General features: G+C 42.7%; 1 protein-coding gene across 1 annotated transcript in view; it reads left to right on the top strand.

The window, feature by feature from the left end:
* The window catches only part of LOC138304023 (protein-glutamine gamma-glutamyltransferase E-like), a 137,675-nt gene that overhangs the window by 37,200 nt on the left and 79,484 nt on the right, over nucleotides 1-20,991 (top strand). The window lies entirely within an intron of this gene.

The raw sequence follows: 20,991 nt of genomic DNA, 5'->3' as shown, positions 1-20,991 counted from the left end.
ACTCCGGTGCCCAGGACGTAACCATTACATCCTGCCACCAGCCCTCAGGGGAAGCGCTAGCCTTCCCCCAGAGGGCCTGGCACCCTCTCCCCTGGGCAGGGATGGAAGGGGAATCGCTTCCATTCCACCCTGTTCTCCCGCCCCCCCATGACATCAGCGTGCGACCGCATTAGAGGCTGCCCCCACTGCGCTGGAAGCTCAGCTTCCAGCACGGATCAGAAGAGAAATGCTTTAGCATTTCTCCTCCAATAATGTGGAGGGAGTGAGAGAGGGCTCAGAGGAAAGGAATGTCCTTTCTTTTCCTTTAATGTCTCTCTCAGCATTTATGTTATTGTCATGAGGGGAGTGACCCCTTGGACAAGGGTCGCTTCCCAGGGGAGCAAATTAACTTAAGGTCATTTCTGCCCCCACGGGGCAGATCGGGCATATTTTCATTAGGCCAATCTGCCCCAAGGGGGGCAGAAACCACTGGACACCAGGGATTTTGTTTACGTCAGTTTCACACAAGGGGAGTGACCACCTAGGCAAGGATCGCTCCCATGGGGGGGCAAATTTGTTTTAGGCCATGGGCAGATCGGCCTATTTTTATTAGTGTTAAACCACTAGAAACCAGGGATTTCTTTTTGTCAATCTCACGCAAGGTGAGCGATCCCTTAGGCAAGGGTCGCTCCCATGGTGGGGGCAAATTAGTTCTATGCCATTTCTGCTCCCCGAGTTGAGGGCAAATGGGCCTATTGTAATTAGGCCAGTCTGCCCCCGGTGGATTTTTTTTTTGTTTGGACGTGCGGAGAAACCCCTTAGGCAGGGGTCGCTCTCCTGGTGGACAATTTTATTTTAGGCCATTTCTACCCCCTTGGGGCAGATTGGCTTGTTTTTATTAGGCTTATCTTAGGCACCAGGGACAGGTGTGTGTGTATGTGTGTGTTTTGTTTGTGGGGGGGGGGGCAGCCCCTTGGGCCTATTTTTGGAAGGCCCATCTGAGACCAGGAAGATTTTTTTTTTCAAAAAAAGAGGGTGGGGGTTTGGCCATACCCTATCCCCAAATACATGAGGACAACGTTGTTCTGTCCAACATCTGGGTGAGTCCAGGGTTGTGTGCTTCACATGCAGCCCGCACCATTTTCTTGCCCACAATGCCCTGCAAACCTCTAACTTTGCTGGAAATCTAATATTTTCCCACATTTTTGTGATGGAACCTTATGGAATCTGCAGGAATCCACAAAATTCCTACTACGCAGCATTGTTGCATCTATACCGATAAAAAGTCTGCCCCACTTGCCAGCCTAAAAATGTTTTTTTTTTCAAACTTCCCTTTTAGACCCGCTTTGGTTCCCCCTCAATTTCAACGTGTTTTTGGCTTTTGGCTCTTCCCTGTCACAGGCACTTGGCCCAAGTACACAAGTGAGGTATAATTTTTACTGGGAGACTGGGGGAAAACGTTGGGTGGTAGTAAATTTGTCCTGGTGCGGTGATCCCACAGAGAAATGTGGGATAATTGTGATTATTTAGCTACATTTGAGGTTTGCTGAGTAAGAAAACACTGGGGTATCCACGCAAGTCACACCTCCCTAGACTCCCTCAGGTGTCTAGTTTTCAGAAATTTTGGGGTTTGGTAGGTTTCCCTAAATGGCTGCTGAGCCCAGGACCAAAAACGCAGGTGCCTCCGCAAAAAGAGTTAGTTTTGTAGTTAATAATTGTGATGCGTCGACATAGTGTTTTGGGGCATTTCCTTGCGCGGGCACTGGACCTACTCTCACAAGTGAGGTACCATTTGTATTGGGAGACTTGGGGGAATGCTGGGTGGAAGGAAATGTGTGGCTTCTCTTAGATTCCCGGCCTTTCTATCACCGAAATGTGAGGGAAAAGTGTTTTTTTTCTCCAAATTTTGAGGCTTGCAAAGGATTCTAGGTAACAGAACCTGGTGAGAGCCCCACTTGTCACCCCATCCTGGATTTCCCCAGATGTCTAGTTTTCACAAATACACAGGTCTGGTAGGTTTCCCTAGGTGCCGGCTGAACTAGAGGCCAAAATCCACAGCTATGCACTTTGCAAAAAACACGTCAGATTTCAATGTAAAAATGTGATATGTCCATGTTACGTTTCCTATTCAAGGCACTAGGCCTACCCACACAAGTGAGGTACCATTTTTATCGGGAGACTTAGGGGAACACAGAATAAAAGAACAAGTGTTTTTGCCCCTTGTCTTTCTCTACATTTTTTCCTTCCAAATGTAAGTCAGTGTGTAAAAAAGACATCTATTTGAGAAATGCACTGTAATTCACATGCCAATATAGGGACCCCGTAACAAAGAGATGTGCAAATAACCACTGCTTCTCAACACCTTATCTTGTGCCCATTTTGGAAATTCAAAGGTTTACTTGATACCTATTTTTCACTCTTTATATTTCAGCAAATGAACTGCTGTATAACCGGTTTACAATGAAAACCCACTGCAAGGTGCAGCTCATTTATTGGCTCTGGGTACCTAGGGTTCTTGTTGAACTTACAAACCCTATACATCCCGCAACCAGAAGACTCCAGTAGACGTAATAATATATTGTTTTCAAAAATCTAACATCTCAGGAAACAGTTACAGAGTAAAACGTGGAGAAAAATGGCTGGGTTTTTTTACCTCAATTTCAATCTTTTCTTTTGTTCAGCTGTTATTTTCTATAGGAAAACCTTGTAGGATCTACACAAATGACCCCTTGCAGAATTCAGAGTTTTGTATGCTTTTCAGAAATGTTTAACCTTCCGGGATCCAGCATTGGTTTCATACCCATTTCTGTCACTTACTGAAAGGAGGCTAAAAGCACAAAAAAATAGTAAAAATAGGGTATGTCCCAGTAAAATGTCAAAATTGTGTTGAAAATGGGGTGTTGTGATTCAAGTCTGCCTGTTCCTGAAAGCTGGGAAGATGGTGATTTTAGCACTGCAAATCCTTTGTTGATGCCATTTTCCACAAGCCTTCTTCTGCAGCCCTTTTTTCCCATTTTTGTTTTAAGAAAAACGAAACTTTTGCTGTATTTTGGCTAATTTCTTGGTCTCCTCCAGGGGAACCCACAAACTATGGGTACCGCTAGAACCCCTTGGATGTTGGAAAAAAAGGATGCAAATTTGGTATGGGAAGCTTATGTGGACAAAATGTTATGAGGGCCTAACCGTGAACTGCCCCAAATAGCCAAAAAAAAGGCCTGACACCTGAGGGGGAATAGGCCTGGCAGCGAAGGGGTTAAAGGAATTGCGCCAATGCAGACATGAATATACCTTAAAGGAACAGCTCTGGAATAAAAAGAAAAATTGTCATTCGATGGATGGAATTTCGGCTAGTGAGCAGTGGTCTCCTGGACCATGGTCTGCCCCACTTCTCCACTGATGCCAGCATCTCACATTCACAAGGTAGAATCTGGTTTTAATATTGGGTGTCAGTATGTTATTGATGGTTTTGCAGCCTTAATAGCACTTGCAAGCAACTGTTACATTTCGTACCAAATTGTAAAGACATGGGTTGCGCTTTCTCTTCCCCTGTTCCTTGGAATTTATTATCATGAGAAAATAGGTTGTTAGTTGAAAGTGGTGAAAGCCCCACTCAATTAATAAACATGATCCTTGTCAGGATAAACCACAAAGATCACTAAATTAACCTGTGCTTAATCCCCTGGTAGCTGAGCACAAAAGCAGTGAGGCTAAGATTCCAGGTGATGTGTAAGGTATTTATGCAGCATTCAAACAGTAATACAGAGTACACTCCACTCCAAGGAAATCCCAATCCAATGTAGACATATAGAATGAACTTTAATAAATAAAATGACACCAAATTGATAAAAATACAACCATGAGAACTGGAGATATGAATTTGAAAGTATCTAATGAAAATACCACCAAAAAGCAGAGTGCCAAGTGTGGGTATCTGGTCGTACAAGACCTGGTAAAAGTCACAAGTTTAGGCTGACCGCGATGGAGCATGGGTTGGGTACAGGGACCAGGTTTGTCCCTCTGAACATTTACCTTATCTGAGTCTAAGGGCCAGATGTAGAAAGGTCCGAATTTGCGATTCGGAAATTGCGAGTCGGTGCGACTCACAATTTCCGAATCGCAAATTCGGATGCAGAACGGTGTCTCAGACACCGTCTGCGACTCGCTATGGGGTCGCAAAGACCCACCTCATTAATATTTATGAGGTGGGTTGCTTTTTGCGACCCCATAGCGAGTCCCTGCACTCACAGGCATGGCAAGGCAAGTCAACAGACCTCCATGTCTGTGACTTCTTTTTCAATAAAGCAGTTTTTTTTTTCATTTTGCAGCCCGTTTTCCTGAAAAAAATTACGAACCCATTTGGTTTTGTTTTTTCAGTGTAGGCAGTGGTCCATTGGACCACTGCCTGCTCTGAAAAAACCTTTATGCCCACATTCACAAAGGGGAAGGGGTCCCCTGGGGACCCCTTCCCTTTTGCGAATGAGTTACCAACAGTGTGACACTGGTGGTAACTGCGAATTGCTTTGCGACCGCATTCGTGGTCACAAAGCAATTCTGCATTGCGATGCGAGTCGCAAATAGGAAGGGAACAGCCCTTCCAATTTGCGAGTCTCATTCACAAATTGCGAGTCGGTACCGACTCGCAATTTGTGAATGAGCATCGCGTTAGGCTGTTTGCATGGCGCAAACTGCGATTTTCGCAGTTTGCACCATGCAAATGGCTTCCTACATCTGGCCCTTAGTCCATGTGGCGAACTGCAGCGTATCTTCGTATTAGGGGTCAAGGCGCGCAGGCCATTGTCTGCACTTGGAGCAGGTCAGGCATCACAGACAGTTGCCATTTGGTGCAAAGAGTAATTTGTCAGTCAACCTTCACTTTGATGGTCAATGCAGACTGCCCCCTTGGTCCTGGATCTTCGGGCTAACGCAAAGACCAGGTAGTTGCTGGAGATTTGCATCAGCGGAAGTCACAGATGGTTGTCATGCAACACGAGGAGTCTGTTCACAGTTGGACTAGTCCAAATACCCCTGGATCTTTACCTGGAGCTCAGGACTTGTGATTTTGAGGCAGGCGTACTGCTCTCTGATACCAGCCATGGGTCGAGGAGCTGGGGGCACCTCTTAAAGAGAAGCACTTAGTTCAAGCAGAAGCCATCAGAAGGGCTTTAGCAGGTCCAAGCAGGTCTACTTGGTGCTGGGCAGCTATACATTTGCAGGGCAGGCCTCCAAAGTTTTTGTGTTCCTGTAGCTGGAGCAGAATGACTGCCAACTGACCATAGGACTCACTTCTAGGAAGCTGCATTCAAGGCAAGCAGGTCCAATCTTCAGGCAGCAGAGCAGTCCTTTGGCATGTTCCCCAGGGCCAGGAGTATTCTAATGAGAGGTTCTCAAGGTGCCACTTTTATCCCCAGTGCAGGCCTCTAGGTAGGGGATGCCCCCTTCATCTAACCATCCGCCTTTCCTGGTTTTGACTCCAAACTGACTTGAGTAACAGAGAGCAGGCAGGCCATGGTGTGAGCTGCAATGGCAGGGCAGGCAGCTCTTGAAAGTCAAAAAGGGGCGCACAAGCCCTGTGGCTATCCTTTGACGTTCCGGAAGGATGAGTACTACCCCCAGGACAGGACATCCTGCTGAGGAGAGACATAAGGTCCCTCACACCCAAGGCCCTTATGTCCCTGTGTCGGGAAGGAGTACACAAAACACCGTAGGAGAGCCAATTACGGTCATGTGACCATTGGCACTGACAGAAAGGCACATTTTGTTCATTCAGAAAAATGGCAACTTTCTAAAAGTGGCATTTTCAGAATTGTAACTTAAAATTACAATTCAAATGAATGAAAGATGTACTATTTGCATTCGGTCCCAAATCATACTTATGTCTTATTAGTTTTAATATAGTAACCTAGCCTTATTCTATGGGAGAGGTAGCCTCACAACAGGGAAACACAACTTTAGGAGTTTTTCACAGTCACAATATGTAAAACTTAAATACACACGTGCTACTTTTTAAATACCATGAACCCTGCTCTATGAGCCTTTAGGTCCTATGTTAGGGTGATTCATAAGTATTAAAAACAAGGTTTATGCCTGGTAAAAGGTTTATTTATCCAGGTCGAAATGGTATTATAAAATGGCACTACAGACTGTCATGACAGGCCAGAGGCATTTTTACAGGACTACTGTAGAGGGTAGCACAGAACATTCTGCAGCCTACAAGTAACATTTCATTTACAAGCCCTGGATACATGTAGTGGAAGGGTTGTATAAGTAAATTAAATGTATCAATCAGGTGTAGGACAATTTTACCATGTTTTCAAGGGACATCACAGAAGGACAAAGTGTAGGGAGTCCTAATAGCCAACAAAAAAAGGGTTCAGCAAAGGAAGGCAAAAACGTGGGCCACAACGTTCATTTTCTATGTTGAAACATGCATTTTGAGGGGACAAAGGCTGTTTTTTTGCAAATCATAGGTATTGTGACCACAAAATGCTTGATCCATCAGAGACCATAAAATTCTTGAAATATTTCCTGTAATATGCCATTAATACCTCGTAACTATGTGTAATGCCATGCACTGGCATAATCAACATCTTTGGTCTGTTCGGTTTAGCAACACCAAATTTGATGCTGTTTGTGAAAGATGTGTACAAAAGATAACTGGTGAGCCTTTGTTGCAGAGATGCAGTCACCAACTTGTCAGGAGCATTTCATGACTGTCAGCAAAAATGTGTAAAGAGTGGCTAGTTGTAGCTTGTTCATAAGTAACCCTGGTCAAACAGAATTACGACTCAGTTCCATCATTTGGAATCAATGACATGTTGTCATCTATTTTTGAGCTAGAGCCGGACTGGGAACCAAAAGATGTCCTGGCAGATTTGGCCAGGGCATCCATCATACTGCACATAGCCTTGAGAGGGAGTGAGTCTGATCACTGCAAGGAGGGTTATGGGGAGGGACTGCCCCCGAGAATTGTTTGGAAAAAGTGTAAATATAGTGTGTTGTACAACACATCTTTAATTATAGACCCTTATTCCGCCATTGAATAGATGGAGATTGGAGATATAATTGATTGGTTCAATGAATGAATAGAAAGTTGGATGAGTGAGGAGTGGGTGGATGAAATAATTCAAGAATGGATGACAATGAATATTGAATGTCAGCTATACACAGCAAATCATCTCAGTGCTGTGACCAAGGGTGAGTACTCCTCTTTTCATTTAAGCGCCTATATTTAAAAAAATCACCCTCTCCAAACACTACCACCACTATTCCTTGTCAAGCACGCATAGCCCACAAATCTGTATTATGTAAATGGTATACCGTCCCTGATTGTACCAAGGCACAGCTTTAAACAGGTGCACTGTGGGCAAACAGTCACAGAGCTCCCTATTCCACATAATGCGCTCCCCGTAGGGCAGCAATGAAATCGCACTGCCCTGACAGAAGCGCATTTGTGAAATACAGAGCAGCTGTTTGAATCACCCATCCCGTCTTTCTCGGTGCAGGCTTAATCAGGGTGGGCTTAATCAAGGGCAATATGACAGTGAATGATCTGAAACGCAATTAATGGGCATTGGTAATAGAGGGATGCATTTTCTGAAACCTTCTAAATGAGGGATTTACCTATCATAAAAACGGACCCCATCATTCTCAAGGGCTACATGTACGTAGAATTTTGCACATCGCAAACAGTGAATCGGGCTGTTTGCGATGTGCAAAATGCACTTCAGTATGTTGAAACCCATTTTTTCGATTCAGTAGACTATTTACCGAACCGCAAAAAGGGATTGCGAGTCGCAATTAGGATGGGGTGTTCCCTTCCTAATTACAAGTCGCAGTCCCATGGATGATTGTTTTGTGACTCGAATGCGGTCGCAAAACTGGTGCTAACCCATTTGAAAACGGGTAGGGGTCCCTATGGGACTCCTTCCCCTTTGTGAATGGCAGTAAAAACATGTTTTTCAGAGCAGGCAGAGGTCCCACGAACCACTGCCTGCTCTGAAAAAAAGAAATGAAAACCTTTAATTTTTTGTTTTTGAAATGCATCTCGTTTTCCTTTAAGTAAAACGGGCTGCATTTAAAAAAAAAACTGCTTTATTTAAAAGCAGTCACAGACATGGTAGTCTTCTGTCTCCAGCAGTCCACAATCCCTGTGAGGGTGGACATTCCCAAGCGGGTCGCAAATTGCGACTTACCTCATGAATTTTGATGAGGTGAGGCATTTGCGACCCCTTTGCGAATCGTAAACAGTGTTATTGACACTGTTCAACATAAGGTTTTGCGACTCGCAAATTGCAAGTTGCTCTGATTCGCAATTTGCGAGTCACAAAACAATTTGTTCGTAAATGTAGCCCCAAATGCCTTAGTGGTTGGGACAAATGTATTTCTGAATTTACATATTTTATATAGCTAAAGTAACCCTTTTATCACCAACCTTTCTAGAAATAGAACATTTTGCGGTCAAATAGTTGCTGATAAACTGCAAGCTTTTTGTCCCACTCCTCATGGTAACTGAATGCTGTGCAACAGGTTAATGATAAAGACAGTTAATAATGGACTCCTGTGACTTCACATTCTGGTCAGAAACCAATGATCAGTTTGTGTCTATCTTTACGAATGATGGCACCAGAGTTCATTTTTGATACATGACTAGTTTCCCATCATGAGACTTTGGCCTATGACAAGAGAGTGAGGGAGAAAATTAGGAAAAGAGGAGCAAGAGAAAAGTAAGAAAAATTTGACAAAGGGAGAAAAAAAGGAAGAAAAAGATACTGTAAAAGTGAAATAAAGAGACAGGAACTGTGGGGTAATGAAAGAACGAGCCGAGAGGCGTACATTCTTCAAATGAAAGTGCTCAAACAAATCAGTAATTTTCCTTCTTTCAGTCCACTCTCTAAGCTACCACTTCTCTCACTTTTTTTTGTGAAATGAGACAGCTTTGCTACTTCTATGTGTTACGTTTTCACAGAACGAAAAAAAAGGGAATATATTGGTCTTGAGGAAGAAAACTCTAAAACTTTTACGAAGAAGAAAAGAGTGATTGATCACAATTCTCATATACTGTTAGAGTTTTTGCCTTCCACTTTTAAGGTGAAGTGAGTGAGTGCCCTACTATAAGGCTGCAGGTAAAACAGCCTTTGCTCTACAACTGTCATCAACATTCAGACACCCCACAGCCTGGTAGGAGGGAGCAGTAGACTCCTTCAACTAAGGTTATGTTATAAGCTTTCCAAAGAGCTCTAATACCTGTACCAGTGCTCTGGCGTGAGAAAAGTGAAGGAAGATGCCAAGCAGTAAGGATCCATACATGAGTGTCTTCAAGGCCTTCCTAAAATGCACAGGATCATGCGTTTTGCACAGAATTGACAGAAGTGTATCCCAAAGTTAGACAGCTGCCCCCGAGAAGGCCCTACCTTCGGAGTGAATCTTGATATTGATATTGTAAGAGGAAATGGGTCCATTGAATGATGCAATGGACCACTGACATAGGTGATGAAGTTTTTCCTAAATCATTGGATCTGCTGCCATGCATTGCTTTGTAAGAGTGAGAGATAGATTTAAAACCAACCATTCTTTTGTCCACCAGGAGCCAATGCAGCTTCTCCTGAGTGGTGGAAGGAGATGAATGTTGAAACAGACCAAAAGCCATTTATGCTGTGCATTTTTAATACATTGTTTTTTTTCAGACGTCCAAAGAAGGCACCCAGAAGTATGAATTACAGTAGTCCAGACAACCTATGATGGTTGCCTGACCTACCACCAGAGTGAACAGTCTGGGAAGAAGTGATACAATTTTAATTATCATTGTAAGGGAAGTAGGTGGAAGCAAGATGGTTGACTTGTTTTTCAAGCAATAGACCAAGCTCTATACAGAAGCCATAAGTACATTTCTAGATAGAAGTACATTATTCACTATTTTTGGGCTAGGTGGGTCAGATCAGAATGGAGGCCACAAACTAGGCAGAAAGGTCTGAGCCAATTGAGTGTGGTTTATCCAGAACACTTCCATTTTATCAAAGTGGAACTTCAAGACATTGAGTCGAAGCCTGGACGCAACTGCAGACATGAATTGATGGATAGACTTAAAAGTTAATATAGTTCAGTTTCACCCATATAATCTCCTGACATAAATATATTTCACTTTCATTACATCTTGCAGGAGTAACTTACCCTTGTTCGGTGGTTCCCACTTTGAATGCTGAAGGACAAGTAAAATAGCAAATAGCTACATTTTCAGCAGGGGAGCAACTCCCCTGTGCAGGCTACTAGCCGCAGAAGCCACATGTTTCAAAGCCATAAAGACATATTGTGGTATCCAGTGGTGACCTGTAATTTTAGGAGAGAGGGGGCGGACCGGACACACACCCACACTCACACTCATTCGTTCACACAAACATGGCACACACACATCCATTCACTACACTCAGCACCAAATATTCTAACATGCACCCATGCAACAAACATTCATTTAAAAAAGCACACCCACACTTACCACCAGCTCAACCCAAGAGGTCCCAGGAGGGTTGGGACTGCTGCCTTACCTCCAGCCAATGAGGTAAGGCAGCAATCCCAAGTTCATCACAGAGTGGGATGAGGTCAGTGGGACTGCTGACCCCACCTCACTCTGTGATGAGGTGTCACTGATTGACACTTGCCCCGGGCTCTTCAAGGCTTAAAACTGATGCGCCCAGGTCGAAGTTAATGAGTAACACTACCCCTCATCACCTAGGGGAAGGGCCTCAGGGACTTTTTGTTGAACTGAGGATGCATTGCCCACAGGAAATGTGACCATTTGAGCCCAGCAAAGTTCTGATCAGGCAGACAGGAGCCTGCACAAATAGTGCATGTGTAGCTCCTGGCTGCCTGACCTGAAAATGAAGAGTGTCTGTCAGGCTGATCTTTGCTCAGCCTGACAGACACTCTTCTTGAGAGTCAAACGGTAGAGGGCATGGCCCCTCAGCCCCAAAGGACGAGTCGTGGCTGGTGGTATCACACCAACAGAAAAGCACTGAACTTTCCATAGGTTTGTGCCTTCTGCTATGTTGACCTCAATAACGAGCCATGGCAATACCATTGACGTTGCTGTTGTATTTTTAATTTTCATTTTCAATGTCCATTTAGCAGTAACATCGTGGTCAATTTTTAGTGTGATAATGACCTTTCATTTATCAATGAGGTAATCAATCTACTGACATAAAAAAGCTTCCCTTTCTTTAAACCTCTTCAGAGAAATCTAACCTTGTTAGGTTGTGCTGATGTTGAAAGCTACAGAAAAACTCAAATGGTACAATATCCACGTACTGGCTTTGTAGGCTGTAGGTTATAAACATAGACTTTAGTACATGAACCATGGAACATAGAAACAGAACATAGAAACATAGAAGAATAAAACTTTTCATAGGCATTTGCCTTCATAAAGACTGCCTCAAGCGAGGTCCCAGGGCACTATGTTAGATATAGCCATTGCATATTTCATTTCACTTATTAGTCTTCATTTAGCAGTAAAATATTAATACATTTTCGTTCACAAGTGTTAGGTTTTCATTGAGGCAATTTCGTGACATCATGTGAATTTGCTTTCATTAGGGCTCTTCAAAGTAAATTAACCGTGTTACGTTTTGCTAACTTTGAATGCTGTAAAACTGCACTCAAGGCATTCAAACAGATTCTAAAAAGGGAGCAGCCACTCAATAAAGACCACTTATCCTGCAAGCTCCGTGTTTCACTGATGTAAAATTAGGTTGTGGCAGCACTGAAGGAAAAAAGCATACAATTGTTTCACAGATGTGTGCCTTTAGTAAAGTCCTGTAGCAGTGTGGTAGATGGAGTTCCTTTATTGCTCATTTCCTTTTTCAATCTTCATGTAGCAGAAGTAGATTTTCAGTCAGGCTGTCTTTTGGTATAGATCACTGACTCAAAAGATGCAAAGGCCGAAGATGAGAACACACATTGTGGTAGCACTCAAACAAAGAAAGCACAAAGCATTTCATGTGTGCCATTTCAGTAAGACTCCATAACATTGTGGTAGATGTAGTCCTTATATCTGACATCATGAAGTTTCACTTTCATTAAGGCTGTTAATAGAAGCATAACTTTGATATGTGGTGCTGGCGTGAGATTAGGTATCTGGGCAGTGAAGAACAACAATTTCCTCTATCACAAGAATAAACCTAGAAACAGCCCCTTTTTTGATTATCTGTGGATCTCGTTCTCTGTGTTCGATTCTTTGAGCCCACAGATGGTAAAAAGAAGGAACTCACTGAAAAAATTGGCAGGGCATTCTAGGGTTTAACTGGCACTTTGATGGATCAGTCTTCAAGAGTAATCTAAAATTGTATTATAGAAAATCTATTATGTTTCCTTGCTCCTTTCATTTTTTTCTGTTCCCTGGACATCTGGTATTTGACTCTGTATCAGCTTGGAACTGCTAAGAAGCTTATAGATGCATGTTTTCATGTGTTCGGCCCCAATAATGAAATACATTTTGTGTCTAAATGGCTACGTTTGAAACACTGTTAAGTTTTTTGGATTCATGAATTTGCTGTTTGTGGACTAAGCCTGGTAAGAGATATTTAAGGACACTGTTAGAATCATTAGGCACAAATGATGTCCAACGTTTGAGTTGATTTCCTCAGATTGTGTTGAAGTCACACACTGATTTCAGATTTTAAAAACTGTTGCAACTCTTGTGTGGAAAGGTGCCTAATACATGAGGCAACTTCCTGCTGTTGCAGGAGGGATTGCATCTATCTGAAAAAGGACGGTGGAGAGACAGTGGAGAAAACTGTGTTCCTGTCTATAACTTCAATCTTTTAGGCAGGTAAGATGCTCCAGGGTCTGTGTAAGAGAGCCTCCTGTTGCTCTGCCTCACACAAAGGAGTCTAAGTCCAGCTAGAAAGGCTCCTTGCACTGTTTGAACTTCCCTCCTACAGGTGCAGGGTGCAGGACACCCTGAAGACGAAGGGTGATGTACCCAGCTAAAAATACATCAGTACATTATCTGCAACTAAATATTTTCTCACCCTTCCTGTGTGAGACTTCTCAGCTTTGACAGTGTATTGGGGAAGAGCGTACATAATCACTAAGTTGTAATTGTACAGACGTAGAACCAAATAACTAGATGTAACTGTTCACTTTTCTATGGACCTAAACTGGAGTTTTTGCCAGCCTTTCAACAACATGAACCCATGGCCTTCTATCCAATGCTCCTTCCCTGAAAGTGTGGGGACTTTCAAAGCACAGGTACAGAACGTTTAAGACAGCTATTACTTACAAAATGTAATTTCCAGAAGAATAGGGCAACATGCTAACGCTATACAAAAAAATGACCTTACTAGCTACATTCTCATGAGCTGTCAAACTCTAGGTTTTTGAAAACTTAGGCCCTGATTATGAGTTAGGCATACTGGTAATTAGTGCATGCCAGGGTAAATAGTGCATGATTTTATTGAATCATCTGATGATGAGTTTAAAAAAAAACATGCAATATTTAGCCTATCTGCTACATACCACATGTTTGTAGAGTATGTGCACAATTCAACACATGTGCTATTGACCACATTCAAGAAATAACATGTGGTAAATAACACCCAATTGCAAGTATGAGAGACCATTAAAAAACAGTGGAAAATACAAGTTAAAATACCTCCAGTCAAAAGTAGTTAGGAACATTCCTGAAACTTCCTGGCATTGAAAGTTCCTGGAGTTTGGATAGTATTCACTGAAGTAAATAATTAGTCAGAGCAACACTCAAAAGCACCTTAGGACATCTCAAATATACACTGACAACTTCTTCCTGTGTGGGAGTGTGCAGACATTAATTTTATGTGGACAAAACACCTTGAAACAAGACAAACAGAATCCATTGCCATCCTCTGATATAATTCAGTCATCACATGTAGAAACCTGCCAAATGTTTTCATCATCGACCCAGGCAGGGCAAAGAAGTACAGGTTTACAGATCCCGAGTAAGGCAGTGCTGGCCAAACTATTGATAAAATACCATGACCATCTAATATGCCATCTCATGCTGAAGATGCCATCAAAAACATGCTTGGTGAAGGAGATAATGGCCAAAATCATTAATGAATTAACAAATCCACATGATGTTGTGAGCATTAAAACAGGTTCTAGACCTTAATATTTTGGGTACTTAAGCATGTTGCCAAGCACTAAAGAATATCACCTAGTGGTAGTTCTCCACCCCATTTCTACCTCAACTTGTAGGAAGAAGCAGTAATGACCATCCTCAGCAAGCCTGGAGTGGAAAATGTAAAAGAAGGCCTGGAGATCAGAGGAGTTCAAGTTAACAGTCATGAGATGTGTAATGAAAGTACATATGGTGTTTAAGAAGGTGACATTGAAGAATGGTCAATGTAATTTGTTACTCATATTCACATTGGTCCATGTATATGTCATAGGGGCTCACAACCCTCTAATTGTACCGCTAAAATTACAAACAATCATCATGTACTGTAATTTTGATGATGAAGGGCTGATTTGTGGTTTCATACAGCACAAATAACAACACAGTTTAGTATACAAAGATCCACATCACACATCATTTGCATACAGTGTGTTTCATTTTACGGTTTCAGAACACTTGTTCCTGTCTTCTTGAGGACACCATATGTACAGGAGTGAAGCCAATTGATCAAAGGGTATCAGGAAATACTGCTGCAGTATAGATGATTACTTTGCTAGTATTAATTAAGAGGGCGTCCAAGAGAAACTGTATCTGCTGCTCACTCACTCTCTGCAAAGCATTCATCACTTAGCAGAGTATGTTACTAAAGTTTGACTGAGAAATGCCACTTTTCAGTTCTACTGTACGCTATGAGTTGCCTAATTAAAATAATTCTAGTGCTTCTAGTATTTCCAAGAAGGGAGGAGGGCAGTGGATCCCTATGTTGAGCTACAGTATATATGAAATGGTGACAATATGTTTTGCATGGTGTCCATGTTGAGCCTGTGTATCCTCTGGATCTCATGCTAACTCGCGGTTATGGGTTCCAGGATTAATCTGTCAGTCCAGCTCTTGTCCTGTGTTGCAGAGCTATTTGAAGTCATTGATTGGGGACCTGTTTTCCTTCACCATAATGCACAGTGTGTTGTAGCAGAACATGGATCTGGCATAGCATGATTTAGTGATCTGACAGTGCTGCATCCATTTCAGCAGACTGTAAAATGGAAGTGTGAGTTGCTGCAATCAACATGTAAGAGCTTTTTCCCCTGTCAATGGCTGTTAATGTAATTATTTTGTTGGTATTTGAATTGTTCTATTGTTTTACAGCTTTTAATTCGCTAGACTTTCACGACTTTTTACCACACGCTTTTGACTGGTGGTATTTTCCAGTGGTTTTTAATGACCTCTCCTTGTAATTGTTGGGTTGTGTTAATTGTTGTGTTGTGTAGTGTTGTGTTATTTACCACAAGCACAATTTTTTGCATGACCTAAACAGCATCTGTGTTAAATATCACATGCATTAGTTAGAGCACATGGACTACAGGCATGCAATAGTTAGCACACTTGTTGTGTTAAATAACATATGCATTTTTTATCTCGTGATCAGACACTCCGTTAGAGTTATGCGCTATTGACCACTACTTATGGTAATTGCTCATAATCAGGGCTATTTAGCATTTAACAAATGCACTAAATAACTATTCTGTGGTGTACAATAAAACCTTATAATAAGTGTCATTTAACACATGTTACTTACTGAACCAAGAGCTATCTCTATTTACCTATGTGCACTTTTTGTGTTTTTAACCACCAAACTCATAATGGAGGCCTATGTGTGAAACTGCTGAAAGATTTTAAAAAAATAAGTATCTTTGCAAAGCCCTATTAAGCTGCAGCTCCCAGCTTCGAAGATTTGCACAAAAGCAAACTCCCAGATATTTTTCCAATTGTGATTCCATTGACCAGGACAAAGCACCAACTTTCCCTTCAATCCCACAGAATATCAGCTGCCCAGGAGGAGAACTCTTGTTCTGATTGATATTATGACCCTTGTGCTTTTGTTCAATTAAAAAGACCATACTGAGGAGCTATTTATTGGAAGGTGCCATTAGGTTACATGGCTGAATCGAACAAAGACGACTTTTTATTATCTGATTTAGGATCACATGAATAGCACACCAAAGTTATTAAAGTCGGCAGGCTTTGAAACCATGAAGCTCTCACACCAAGCTGTCTAAAGAGATACTCTGCTGGCAGAAATGATATAGAGAACCCAAGTGTTGGCTTACATATAAAGCAAGGTTCAAAGATTACGCCAAACCTCCTGCATCACTTGTATACCAGATTTTGTTGTGGCCAGCTCCCATCAGGTTCAAAAGGGTGAATACCTTGGAAAATGTACTTGTAACTGTGGAAATGAAACAATGAAACTAGTTGCTTATTACTATTGTATCCTGCGGTAGGGATTTTCTTTGATGTGGCTAAGCAGAGCCTTTTCAAAAGGAGATGCATTCTGAAAAAGAGTTCATGGCCTTGTTGGTTTCCACTGATGATCCTTTTGTAATTTTCTCATTAGCACAATTCATCAACAGAGGACAGAAGGAAAGAGTTTGAAGCAGAGTTGGCATTGATTCTCTGTGCAGGGTCATCCCAAACTTTTTGCTTCCACCCCTCCTATTTTCTGAACCCACTTTCTTGGCTGTGAGGACTCTATGCACATAATCACTTCAACCCAGTACTAAAAGTGCTTGTGATCTCATCTTGAAACATGGTAAAATTGGCTCACACCTGATTAGCACATTTCATTTACTTTTGAATCCCTAGTAAAGTGTAACTACATGTACTCATGACCTCTAAATGAAATGCTACAAGGGGGCCTGCAGCACTCACTGTGCCTTCCACATGAGCAGCCCTTTAAAACATGTATCTGGCCTGCCAATGCAGTCTGCGTGCATTTTTTGCCTGCCAAACCAAACCTTTTAAAATAAACATTTTGCCAGGCCTAAGCTCCCCTTTTCTAAACCTATAGGCCACCTCTATAGTAAGCCCTGAACAACTTATAAGGGAAGGTGCATTGTATTTAAAAAGGTACGGCGTGTTTATTTCAGTTTTACATGCCCTGGTAACAAAAAAACTCCCACATTTGTTTTTCAGAGAGTATAGTCACTCCTATAGGATAAAATGAGGGTACCTTATTAAATGTAATAAGTGCTAACTTTTGATAGGGATCAGATAGAAATGTCATGTTTGATCTAGAAAAAGTTGTAATTTAAAATTGTCTTTAATATTAAAGTCAGATTTTAGGTAACAATTCTGAAAATGCCATTTATAGAAAGTTAAAACAACAGAAGATGGACGGAATGCAAAGCAAATCAAACATTCACCCCCAGTCACATATCTGGGTTTAATCCATCAGTTTTGTTTGCTTACCATGCCATTCCAGGTTGGACCCAGCCACATGCAAATCAGTCTTGACCCTGTTCCCCATGGGAACAGTCAAGCCCGAACTGCCAGACCAGGTCCTCCCTGAATCAGAAACAAGCATCCTGGGACCGGTTTCAGAGTATCACCCTTCATCAGCCAGGCTAGCTTGAACCTGACCAACGTCTGGGCATACCCTTCCCACTTGGGGCGACAAATGCAAAAACAACAGAAGATGGGAGGAATTCAGAGCAAATCAAACATTCACCGCCAGTCTCAGTTCCGGGTTTAATCCATCAGTATTTTTGCTTGCCATGGCATTCCAGTTTAGACCCAGCCGTATGCAAATCAGTGTCACAGTGCCCTTTCTTCAGGATCTGCACGCTGCTGAACAAAAGCCCCACCTCCCGGCGTCACCAACTCAGAAAGCTATTATAGCACAGAGTTATGATGAAGCTAGGCGGGGGGAAGGAAATTAGGGTAGGGAACTGCAGGGAGAGAGATCTGAAAAGAAAAGGTTAGAACAAATAAGCATATACTCATTCATAACAGTATAATTCACCAATAGACTCTTAAATAAAGGCGTCTCCGTGATATCAGATTGAGATCCTTTGTGAATTGGGCGTAGCCCCTTCTTTGAATCATGGAGCAACAACAAACCGCAACCTCTGAACCTAGAGATGGCAAGAGCCTTGGACTATGGACATACTCTGAATATCAATCATGTAACAACTATTCATTCATAAACATAAACGTTTGATCTCAGCCTAGAAATTCCCAAAGACTTAAATATGTATCTCACATATTATGCTTCCCAAAAAACAATGAAACTATAATTTGCTTACCTCCAAAACGTTTTCACATTTACCACCTGGGCCTGAAAGTTTTTACTCTTTGGACTTGAAGCGCTTTGTTCGTTGGGCAGAAGCGCCTTGCTTATTGTTCAGGAAGCGCTTTGATCATCATACATGAAGCACTTTGTTCAATATGCCAGAGAGCGCTTTTACTTGCTTTGTCTGAAGCGCTAACTCGTTATGCTAAGCGGCGCTTTACTCATGTGACCTGAAACGCTTTGATTGTCGTGCCAAGGGCGTTATGCTCATGTGGCATGAAGAGCTTTGATTGCCGTGCCAGGGGCGCTTTACTCATGTGGACTGAAGAGCTTTGATAGCCGTGCCAAGGGAGCTTTACTGATGTGGACTGAAGCGCTTTGATTGCCGTGCCAAGGGCGCTTTACTCATGTGGACTGAAGCGATTCCATTGCCGTGCCAAGGGGGCTTTACTCATGTGGCTGATTCACTTTGATTGCCGTGCCAAGGGTGCTTTACTCATGTGATCTGAAGCGCTTTGATCATCGTGCTAAGGCCGCTTTACTCTTTGAACTGAAAACACTTGGCTTGTTGTGCTAAGGAGTGCTTTACTTTTGGAAGTAAACAACTCCCTTCAAGATTGGGCTCATCAAGACCTTACCGCTATGAGTACGACCTACTCGTATCTGAATTCACCATGGAAACAAGGATACTCTGAATTACTGTCAATCTGCCATGCAGGAAATCTGCTCTTCTTCAGAGGTACCCCCACGAGGTCTGACTGCATCAAAGTCTTCAAAATAGTGAGCAATGTGCTTGGGTGTGGCTGGTCTTTATAGGCCTGCCACACCCCAAGATGGCCGCTGCCTCTAAAAACCTGGGAATTGTAGTCCCTTCATAGGATAGCACTGATAAGTGCATCTTGTCCACCAATGTCCTGACCCTGCAGCTACATGAGCTTTACCACAGGGCAGGCGGCGCTGATGACCACTTTTAGAACAAGAGGGGATGACAAGTGGTGTGCATGAAGTGCTGCAAATACATGCAGGGGAGTTTTGGGTGGGACCTGGACCGTGCACAGCTTTATTCCTGATAATCAGTCTTGATCCTGTTCCCCATGGGAAAACTCCAGCCCGAACTGCCAGTCCATGAACCAGAAACAAGCATCCTGGGACCGGTTTCAGGGTATCACCCTTCATCAGCCAGGCTAGCTTGAATCTGGTGGCATAGCAAGCACGGGACCCACATCTAGGCGTACCCTTCCCACTTAGGGCGACAAATGCAAAAACAACAGAAGGACAGAATGCAGAGCAAATCAAACATTCACTCCCAGCCGCAGATCTGGGTTTAAGCCATCACTTTTTTTCTTGACATGCCATTCCAGTCTGGACCCAGCCATATGCAAATCAGTCTTGACCCTTTTCCCCATGGGAATAGTCCAGCCCATACTGAGGTTTTGCATATTTTAGGGGCAGGCACCAGGCATTGCTATCGTGCCCTCATAGCAACTCTTCAGTTCACTGCTGGACCTGTGGAGGACCCCCAGAAAAAGTGCTTTGTACTTCAGGGGACTGCCCTAATGCTTTGTACCTCAGAGGACTGCTCTGCTGGTTGAAGCCTGCCTTGTACCCTCAGATGACTGTCCTGCTGCTTGGGCCCTACCTTGCTGCTTGATACCAGGAGTACCAGAGGGACTCCAAGGGATAGGTGTGTGGAATACTCTGTGAGCTACAGGCTCATAACAAGTTTCAAGATCCTTGAACAGTGAACCTGGACCCTGCCTGAGGTGCGTCCTGCCCCCCCAACAGGTGACCATCCCATCCTGGAGCTTTAAAAGTGATGCTGAAGGCACCCAAAAAGCTAAAAACAGAAGCCTGGGTATTGGAAATGTTTGACTAAAAATGGTCTGAGAACTGACAGAAAAAGGGAACCTACATGCTCACCGATCTGCCCAATGTACATTGCCGGTTGGGCTGACTTTGTGGTAGCTCCCGTTGCATTCTTATCGCAGAAGCAAATTCTGTTCACTGTCTCCACTTCAGACAGGTGTCCAACCTTGTGGAGCCTTCTTCAGCTGCACCCTGCAGCTTTGTCCCACTGAGGATTTTCATCTTTCAAGAAAGTGACAAAGTCTGAATATAGAAATCGTCCCCATGGCTTCTCACAACTGCTCCCTGACAATGATGGCTCCTTCTCAGACACCTCCAGCTGCACTGCTTTGCTGAACTGTACCTTCTCAGCCTTTTTTCTCCAAAAGTTATTCTAAGTCTGAAGATATGCTAAGACTGGGCCCAATCTACCACATGTAGCCAAAATGCTCTCCATCGCAGTTGGCCATAACATTTTACTTCGTCCCAGACTCATGCAAATACATGTCCATGGTTGGCCCTTTGATTCATAACTCTGGTTTTAATGTTTGGATTGAATTTGTTTTTGTGTAATTTTACTTGTTTAAATTCCCTTTATTTTTCCAAATTAGAGAGGGACTTTTCTTGTGTTGTGTTTTCACTATGTTGTTGTTTGAATACTGCATAAATACTTTACACATTGCCTGTGAGTTAAGCCTGACTGCCTTTGTGCCAAGCTACCATAAGGTTAAGCACAGGTTAATTAAGTGACTTTTGTGGTTCACCCTGATGAGGATTATCAATGTTGCTTGAGAAGAGTCTTCAACCCCCCTCAATCAAAACCCTAATTATCTACAAGTAGGATGTTGGGTAAATCATTTTGATTTTTTCTGGTATGGTGGGGTTGTTTATCATTTTTAGTGGAATCCATAAGTGACTGTGTAAACTTAATAGATATGTTTTTGTTTGGTAC

Source organism: Pleurodeles waltl, chromosome 7 (assembly GCF_031143425.1).
Source record: "Pleurodeles waltl isolate 20211129_DDA chromosome 7, aPleWal1.hap1.20221129, whole genome shotgun sequence".
NCBI classification, from domain to species: domain Eukaryota; kingdom Metazoa; phylum Chordata; class Amphibia; order Caudata; family Salamandridae; genus Pleurodeles; species Pleurodeles waltl.
Note: the sequence above shows the minus strand (reverse complement) of the source record. Positions and strands in the feature narration are given on the sequence as shown.